The 8,921-nt window shown below is 37.4% G+C and overlaps 1 protein-coding gene and 1 long non-coding RNA gene across 3 annotated transcripts in view; one reads left to right on the forward strand and one right to left on the reverse strand.

Annotated features, from left to right (window-relative positions):
• Positions 1-1,286, reverse strand: part of Syt4 (Synaptotagmin 4) — an 82,000-nt gene extending 80,714 nt beyond the window's left edge. The window contains exon 1 of one of the 2 annotated variants that reach the window (XR_002684068.2): positions 719-1,286. The gene's annotated coding sequence lies outside the window, so the exon portion shown is untranslated. The remainder of the gene's footprint in view (positions 1-718) is intronic. The other variant, XM_022843875.2, reaches the window with a different exon arrangement.
• Positions 1,287-4,618: 3,332 nt separating this feature from the next.
• Positions 4,619-8,271, forward strand: LOC111266408 (uncharacterized). The gene is made up of 2 exons (XR_002684070.2): positions 4,619-5,647; positions 6,333-8,271. It is a non-coding gene; the product is annotated as an uncharacterized LOC111266408 (long non-coding RNA).
• The last annotated feature ends 650 nt before the right edge of the window (positions 8,272-8,921 follow it).

Below are 8,921 nucleotides of genomic sequence, written 5' to 3' on the forward strand. Positions count from 1 at the left end.
TATTGAAGCTTAAGTAAATAAGTCCGAACTGAAACCCAGCTATGATACGAATGTCTGTACAGCAAAGGTCGAGTACACTTGATAACCACCATATTTCTCCGAACATAGAGTTGACGATCGTCGAATGGCAATGAGCAAAACAATTGGACATTCTTAAGTTTAAAAAACGACGCCATTTTTTTTCTATCAAACTATATCATCACGTATTATTTATTTAGAAGTATTGTTTTGGGATGAGGTTCGCTTGAATTTGATTACCTACATCATTTGTTTACCTAACTATTCGTATGATACCTATAAATTAAGTCTTTTTCCTTGATTGGATTATAGCTTTTGTTTTCTAGTATTTTCTCAATGCGGTACTATTTTCAGACTTCGATAAAAATGTTCTGTTGTTTTCTTGCTCATTAACTTACATAACTTACTAGCAAGTATTCCACAAGTATCACAACTTATTCATATGCTTGAAGAAGGTCAAACGGCCAAATCGGTTTCCGAAGCTCTCGTAGAACGGTCGTGTCTTCGTTAGCACAGCGTCGTGGAACTTCATAACTACGCACACGTTCGAAATATTCCCCATACTTTGTGATATGATGTTTAGCCACTGATACGACAGTTACAACTATCAAAAAGCTCACTAGAAAGCGATACGGAGCAATACATTGGAAAAATAATTAAGCAGTAACTTCCTAGCAAATGTTGATTCCTGAAGCCTTACCTTCTTGGCCATAAGTACTTCGAAATCTACTGGCTCCTTTTTAATTTGACGTGTAATTATTCTCGGCCAGAGGCGAAAAGAATTACTTTAACGTTTCGAACAATTGCTCTATGAATTATCCTCCGAGGTTGGTTGTTCGTTTCAGACGTATTCCGTGGATCGAAAATACCTCATTGGCAAGCAATCCTCAGTTCCTCTCACACCCTCACGGCTTCGATTCACACAGTAATACGTATGGTGATCGTTTCTACGATTTGCACTACGCCATTCATTGCTTAAGTAGTTGCCACGATTTCCTCGACCGGTTAGTAGCGCAGATTGCTCAGATCATGCACGCTTTACAGTGATTTATCAGACAGAGATAAGAACTGTAGATAAGGATAGATAGGAATCTGACTAGATGCTTGTAATCTACTGCAATTTGCTTTTCCTTAATGCGTAATTAATATCGAATGTAAATGATGCTCTACTAGATGCGTTCTGAGGTGCTCCAGATAACGTGACGCATGATTTGAACTGTGCCTTCTTTCGCATCAGACGGAGCTCAGACGTATAGATAAACACAGTTGCCCTGTTGTAGACATTCGACTTTTAAACAGCTACAGATGAGCGCCTATATTTGTATTGCTATAAAAGTGACGTTCACCATGAAGACAAAGTGAGCCAAGCAGTTCAGCATTGATTGTAGCCAGTGGCACGAGCCTGCTGACACAGGAAAGGCCAGATGATCGAATCATTCATGGCAAAGCTAACCTCTATGTTATTTAAGTGTCAGACCGATGCAGCAGTTCCAAAGCCACTTAAAGGCCAAAGAACACAGTTGCCTTTGGACTAGAAGCGAGTTCACGGAAACGTATAGTTGATGATTTCACGAAGTCCCTCTACTTTTACAGGAATGATAACGACATTTATGATTCACTAATAGCAGTTTCGACATGGATGGTCCGCTGTAAAAACGAAAAGCGTTTCTTCTAGCGGGACGAGCTAGATTGACTCTGAGAGGCGGTAAACAAGGCTCAAATAAGTGCAAAGTTTTCTAATGGCCCTCACTTGAGTTATTTTACTAAACTATTTAAATAGCCATAACCGAAATATACTCGGGTACAAATATATTCGACGCTAAATGGAGCAATTTACGTGATCGCTACCTTTCCATCTGGATAGAGAATTACTACAACGAAATCATGACCGACCTGCGCTGGCAGGAAAACCAATTGCTTGTCCGTATCAAAAGCATATTAGAGGACCAATACACGATACTTCTATCAGCTTCTAAAAAAATTAAGTCAATTAGCGGTATGGATTATGACGTGTGTACAAGGCAGAGTACGTTAAAAAGTATATAGCTTGATATTCGTAAGTTATATTACTATTATAAGCGTGTATCTTATCGACCATTTAATTTTAATTAAATGTATGCATGGTTTGTGATAAACAAGTATCGTGTTTATCCGCAGTGTTAGCTGGTGTTGTGAGAGAGTGTCTCTTCAAATATTAACGTAATCTGAAAAGCTTCTATAAAATTGTTTAAACAGAAGAAGGAGATAAGTTTAGCCAATTTCTTTTTCCATTCACCATTCACTTTTATAACTGAAGGGTCCTCAGCGTCAAATCAAGAGGCCTCTCGTCCTTGCTTTGTCACAACCAACTTTCGAGAACAGTCGAGGGCATGACGTTTGAGCCTCTTCTAAATACGCGTGATTATTCTAAAACAAACCTATACCTAGGCATGTTCCTACTGTACATTCTAAAGTGTCCGATCGTTTGAGGCACTCGATTAGGTATTCTCTGTTAGTTTTAGGCAAAACTTCCTGAAGTCTCTCATGACGCCTGTTCCCGAGAATGATGTTATTCGCTAGCCTCATCAAACACTCCTGAGAAAAATGTGTTAGCTCTTGAAACGTTCGAATATCTCAGAGAGACGTCATGCATAACGTGACCTTACATGCCGATTCCATTCGTCTTCAATGCATGCTGCATGATAAATCCATAAACAGGTACAACTGCAACGTCGTGATAATAATAAATAACGTAAATATACATAGTAGATACGTAGGTTCGCAAAAAACCCCTCCACTAGTATGATCTATAAACTAGTATTTTCAATGACAGTTGTATACAGAATACGGGATATGGGGTACTGTATATAAAATAGAATGTTAAAATCAATACGGTAACGGATATACAGAGTGTAAGTAAGATCAAAATAGAGAAAGCAATTTTATGTGTGTCTAAAAACTATCCAAGTTACACAACTTCAAAGTTATAATCTGAATAGATTGAAGTTTACGGCACACGTTAAACTATAATCATAAATAATTAGTGAAGCCGCCACACTCATGATACGTGCTATGTTGATGAAATGGAACTGGAAACTTCGAATTATACTTCTTACGATATCCTCAATTACTTCGATCATTCCAAATATAATAGAAAGATGAAGTCATACACAGGTATCCGCACTCGGTCTGTAATGATACCGTGCATCCGGCTATCTATGTTCAGATGTTTAGGACTTCTATTGCTAGCTGCGGTATCATTACTGCTGCCATAAGCTGCACATGTCAGTAACCATCTTGTTTCTCACACGGATCACGTGAGCACATCACATTATTGCAAATCATCCCTACCCTATACAATGGTACCCTATACAAATAGTCGCTACGGAAAGCTGCGCACGGAGCAGCTCTGTATCATTAACTAAGCTTCGTCGGCCCATTCTTCTTTCGTGTTATCAAAAGGTTGTACTTATCAGACATAACAAGGTTCAATTATACTTATTATTCTTAGAAGTTCTGCTGCTTAAGGTGAGTTAAGTCAAACCCCTGGGTGCGAACCTGATGCGAACCTGATGTTAAGCACTTGCGTATGGGGTTCAATATGTTTAGGCGCTACATTGTAATGGACGACGCGAATAGAAATGTATAATAAAGCACATAGTTAGGAATTAGGAAAAGAGTACAGCAGGCTGTATTGAAACGTGCAACTCGTGAACGATTTAATGTACCTGTTTCAAACGAAGTGCGATTCCAAATATCTGCCGTCTTCTACCGGCATAACTAGTAATGTTGGTCATAACTTGACTATATAGAAAAGCTCAATGAATATGCTGATCAGAAACTTGCGTTAAGTACTCGTTCATAGTGGAATTGAATAGGGCTACGGATTTGGTGAGATGATAACGAGCACGATAGCCAAAGAAGTTCCAGTAAAGGCTCCGGTAGAACGTGCAATTTAATTGACTGTGCTTGAAGTGAATCAAGGCTGAAACAAGTTACCTTATTACAAGTAGTAGTAACTTAAATTTCATAGCTAGACTTTGCCTTTCGAGCTGTCAAAGGAATTGTGTTTGTTTTATGTGTTCCAGCTTAGATATATATATATATATATATATGTATACATAGAGCGTGAGATAGAGAGAAATCCGTCAGAGCTCGGGGACTCAATGCCCTTGTCATACATGGGAGTGTTCTTTGTACAATTTTGTCTCCTACCTGACGAAGGACAGAGGTGGTAATGATATAAAATAGTAGTCAATAAAGTCGATGCGATGAAGTAATGGGACAAAGCGTCACGGTCTCAACATAAACAATTGGAATTGAGATCAATCGTTAACTACGTTAATGACCTCGACTTTACGTAGATAAGGAAAAAAGAAACTTGGCTTTACCTTAAAAGAGGTTGGAAGTTAGTTCTTTTTAAAAGAAGAAAAAAAGAATAAGGTAAGTGACAGCATCCGGAGTTCCGGTATAATATAAGCGACTTGTATAGATCAGCATCGGTTTTATTAGAACGTTGGAATTCATTGGTGTTTAGTAATTTCAAACCCAGTATTCAATATGGATGACAATTTTTTTTTTTTTTTTTTCAAATCTATATCTGATACTCTGTACGCTTAAATATACATTCAAATTCTAGGGTATCTACTAGCACAAAACACAGGGTTTCGCTCGCCGAGCATCTGTAAACCGTGATGTTGACATTTTTAACAACTTACCATTAGCACTAGGTAAATTTTCAATCAGTTGTAACTTAAGGATATTGGTAAAACAGTAAAACCGCTACCAACTCCTTTTCAGATAACGAATCGGCTAAATCTCGATAAAAAATCGTGTGTAACGAATAGCGAACAAGATAGTATAATAAAATATTTTTGTTAGAGAAAAATAATACTACACAAATAAGCATCACAAACTGAGATCAGTAAAATAAGTGTAAGAACGTACTGCACATATGTAAATACGCTGGAGTACTTATTTAAACTATAAACTTCTATCCGGCTCAACAACCTATTAGACACGGGTAACCTCAAAGATAATACTAATATCTCTATATGAGTATCGTTACTTATAAAAAGGTCCCGCCTTATAGCTGACATTCCAACGTAAATGTCCTGCTTCCGGTATAGACGTATGTCGGAAATAAATGTTATTTAGATAACGACCTTTGATGTCTAGCGAGTAAAGTTGACTATATTTAATATTGAACCTGCAAGACAAATGAAAAAGTTGTACAAGCCGCAGCAAGGAATATAGAATATGGCAACTACTATACACGGAAAACGTCGTCTGCTATTGCTTTTATCGGACTGTGTGGAAGCTTGGAGTATGGAAACGAGGGCGACGGCGGTTCCTTCAGGAGTGGGTGCGAACTCCATGACAGCCGCTCCGGGCACGAGGCACGCCGTCAATGTCGATAATTTTTCCGATTTCAACAATATGAGGAAAAAAGAAAAAAAAATTGATTTCTATGACCTCGAAGAAAGAAGATGAAAGCATAGGGGACAAACGTGCGTCGGATAAGCTGCCGCAGGCGTCAGTGGAAAGGAAGCATGAGTCGGCGCTAATTGAGGTCAGACATCTGAGGGACTTCTACAACATGCGTCCTACCCCAGGTATAGCCGCTAGAGACAAACGAAAATCCTCGCAGGTGAGTGATGAGAGGACAAATTCATACGTGATCCAAAATGTCAATTATTCAGTTCAGCTAATTGAAGCATGCAGGAAAACATACGTAGATATATTATGCTTTATACTTGACGGATTTTTCCTATACGACCCAATTTCAATTCCAATAATATTAAAAAAAGAACGACCATAATTATCTTCAAAAATTATTTAATTCGATATGCTATATATATATATATATATATATAGTAATAGTTTTGTGTATAAATATAGTTATATATATAATTATGTATAAATGTAGATATATATATATATATATATATATATATATATTAGGAACTACTTTGAAAAACAAATTGAATTTTATAATAATGCATCAAATGGTGTCACTATTGTGTGACAGGTAAAATAAAAATAAATATAATAAAAATAGAAATAATAATAAATAAATAAAATAATAGTAAGTTATTACTATAGGAAATTATCAAGATAAGGAACGAATTTTGATTCTTCAAATCAACAAAATTACTCCGTATTTATATTGAGCTCAGCTCTATAAGTGATACAAATATAGACACGTTAGAGTGGCCTATGGATAGTAGAGCACTCTACGGGTTTTACGAATCCAAACAACTTTTTTTTTTATGTATTTCGGTAGAAGACGCTTTATATTGGAACTAAAAAGGTATTTTTCGCCAACCTTTTAGAAATTTCGTACACGTTAAGGAGGATACCGAAGCATCTTCAGTCCTCCTTGATGGCAGTATCGGGTACGCGCGGATCAATCGATCGAAACTACCAAAGGCCGCTTCCGGTATAAACAAATCGAGCATGTCCTCCGAAGATAACTACCTCAATTACTTGAGACTATCAGAAACTTGCTAACATATCATCGAAGCGACAACTTCAACGAAAGATACATGAAACCAATTATTGTTGATTCTGTGCTTGTAATCTTTCTATCATAAAAGCGATACATCGACATACAAAATCACGGAAGGACAAAAATCGTATCTCCGAAGTGAACCAATATTATAATTGAATTCTAATCGTTGTTACATATATCTCATTGTTGCATACGAACGGATTTCGTCAGTCGGAGATACGTCAAGGAGTATGTTGCTTGTCGCGCATGCCACACACCGGAAACGATTCGTGAAAAAAAAACACGCGACCATACTGTTTTCGCTGCGAGAAATGCTGTTGAGTTCCGTCAATTTAGAGCGGTATCCAGGCTATGACGACTAAACGAGGGGCAACTCTTACTAAAAGGACCTAACCTTTAGATATTAGTTTAGACCGGTTACTTGGAAGAATCATTAATAACAGGTTAAAGCTGAACACACAGCAAACCTAACCATCATAGGAAGATCGATTAAATGACAAAGGCTAACGAAGACACTCGATCTTCAATACGTGACGTAATTATTTCTCGACTTGTTTGAAAGGCAACTATAGCGATTTTAATAGTAGTAGATACGATTGAGCGGAAAAGACAGGATGTTTTCAGCGTAAAACATTATATGAATCTTAATAACTTTACCCAGAATTAATCACGATCTATTTGAGGACTATTCAAAAAAAAACTATAACGTTATATAACTATAACAAAACGTATCTATGGTAGAAAATTCAGTGGGTAACTTGTATCCGCATACATTGCACTACCTGGAGGAATAAGGATTTCAGCGACGGTGCCAAAGCTGTAATGCACACTTTATTTTGACATCGTTCGAGTACTGAACTTGCATTGGGGAATCTGGGAAGGCAGCTAGTATATATTGAACTCAAATGGAACTCTGTGGAAATGCACCACGGTATGGGTAGCTATGATTATCTAAAAAAACTGCTCTAGATAAGACGTTTAAGGTCCTAAATACGAATGCCGTACATCATTGTAGAAGTGAAGATAGCCTCATCAGCAACGTATGTAAGAAAAAAAAAATAGCTTTCACCTTTGCCTATAAGTTGCTCGAATACTAAGCCTTCCACGTATTCGAACTATGTTACCTTAAACGTTAACTAACTGTGCGTTTCGTTTTACCGTTTTTATGTGATAAAGCATGTCAAAGTTGAAAAATCACTACGCTATTGATGTACCTTTTTGAATACGGGGGTCAAGATTCTAACACAGTTTATTCCTTTTAGCGGCGATGAAAGAGATTGGGTGATCGGGCCTAGTTCCCGGTAATGCATTTTGATGATTTACGTAAGCTCGTTGATTAGATTGAGCATTTTGTGAGCACTGCCCAGTTCGCATTAGCATAATTTTCCATATTATAATGACATTTTATTAATTCATGGTATGAAAACGCAAACACCTGTAAATTTGAAGCATGTCTTGAAGTCCACGGGGTACGAGTATATGATAATCTGATCGGTCAGTGACTCAATAACACGTGTTACCCCAAAAAGAAAATAACTAATGCTTGTCAGAAGGTCTTGTCACTGACTTCTTTAGTTAAGAATCATAATTTAGAAAATTTTTCTGTGTTAATTTTATACTAGTTGCGCATGTGCCCAGCGTGTTGCGAGCTTTAAGCCAGCAATTCTGCGTGCCTTTCGAGCTAGACACGTAGAGCTTCAAGTTATAATCTGCGACCTAAACATTACATTTAAGATAATAAACGAGTGGCTTAAAAAGTATTCTTCCGAAGTTTTCTGTTAAATTTTAGATATCCGCTTTCCGATCGACAGCGAGCGCTAATTTTTTTTCTTTACGTTTTTCAATACATCGCACCGTTAAGGGGAAAGCGGCTTTTGAGATCTCCTGAGCTCATTTTATGGTACGGCATCACCGAACTAAGAGAAATCCCCGGAACGTTGAATTTTATCCGTGTAGAAACATACAGGAAGGAAAGTTTTACTTGCAATGTATTCAACCTGTAGCAGTACAGATAATACACCTTACTGCCTTGACACAATTAGTAAAACGTAAGCCGTAGGAAGCTTAGTGAATATCCTATTTAGCTGTATTTTTTCACTCGATTTTTCTCGAAAAAAAAAACTTCCACGTCACGGAGGTGGCAGGCATTTTTACAAAGTATAAATGGCACTTTATTGGCACAACCGATGGTATTGCGTCACAACGAGTGGTAATATTTGATGGCTACAAGAGTTAAACAAACTGTTCTGTGCCCCATAGAATAGATGGAGGCATGAACTGTTAAAGCATAAGCGATAAGTAACTTTCGATTTGGTCATTTTTGAAGTTCAACCTTGTAAGCATCTTTGGTAAGACTTGTAAATAAGACCCAGATAATTTTCACCCTGTTTCCTCATGGACGTTATCAGTC

Source organism: Varroa jacobsoni, unplaced genomic scaffold (genome assembly GCF_002532875.2).
Source record: "Varroa jacobsoni isolate VJ856 unplaced genomic scaffold, vjacob_1.0 scaffold_1080, whole genome shotgun sequence".
NCBI classification, from domain to species: domain Eukaryota; kingdom Metazoa; phylum Arthropoda; class Arachnida; order Mesostigmata; family Varroidae; genus Varroa; species Varroa jacobsoni.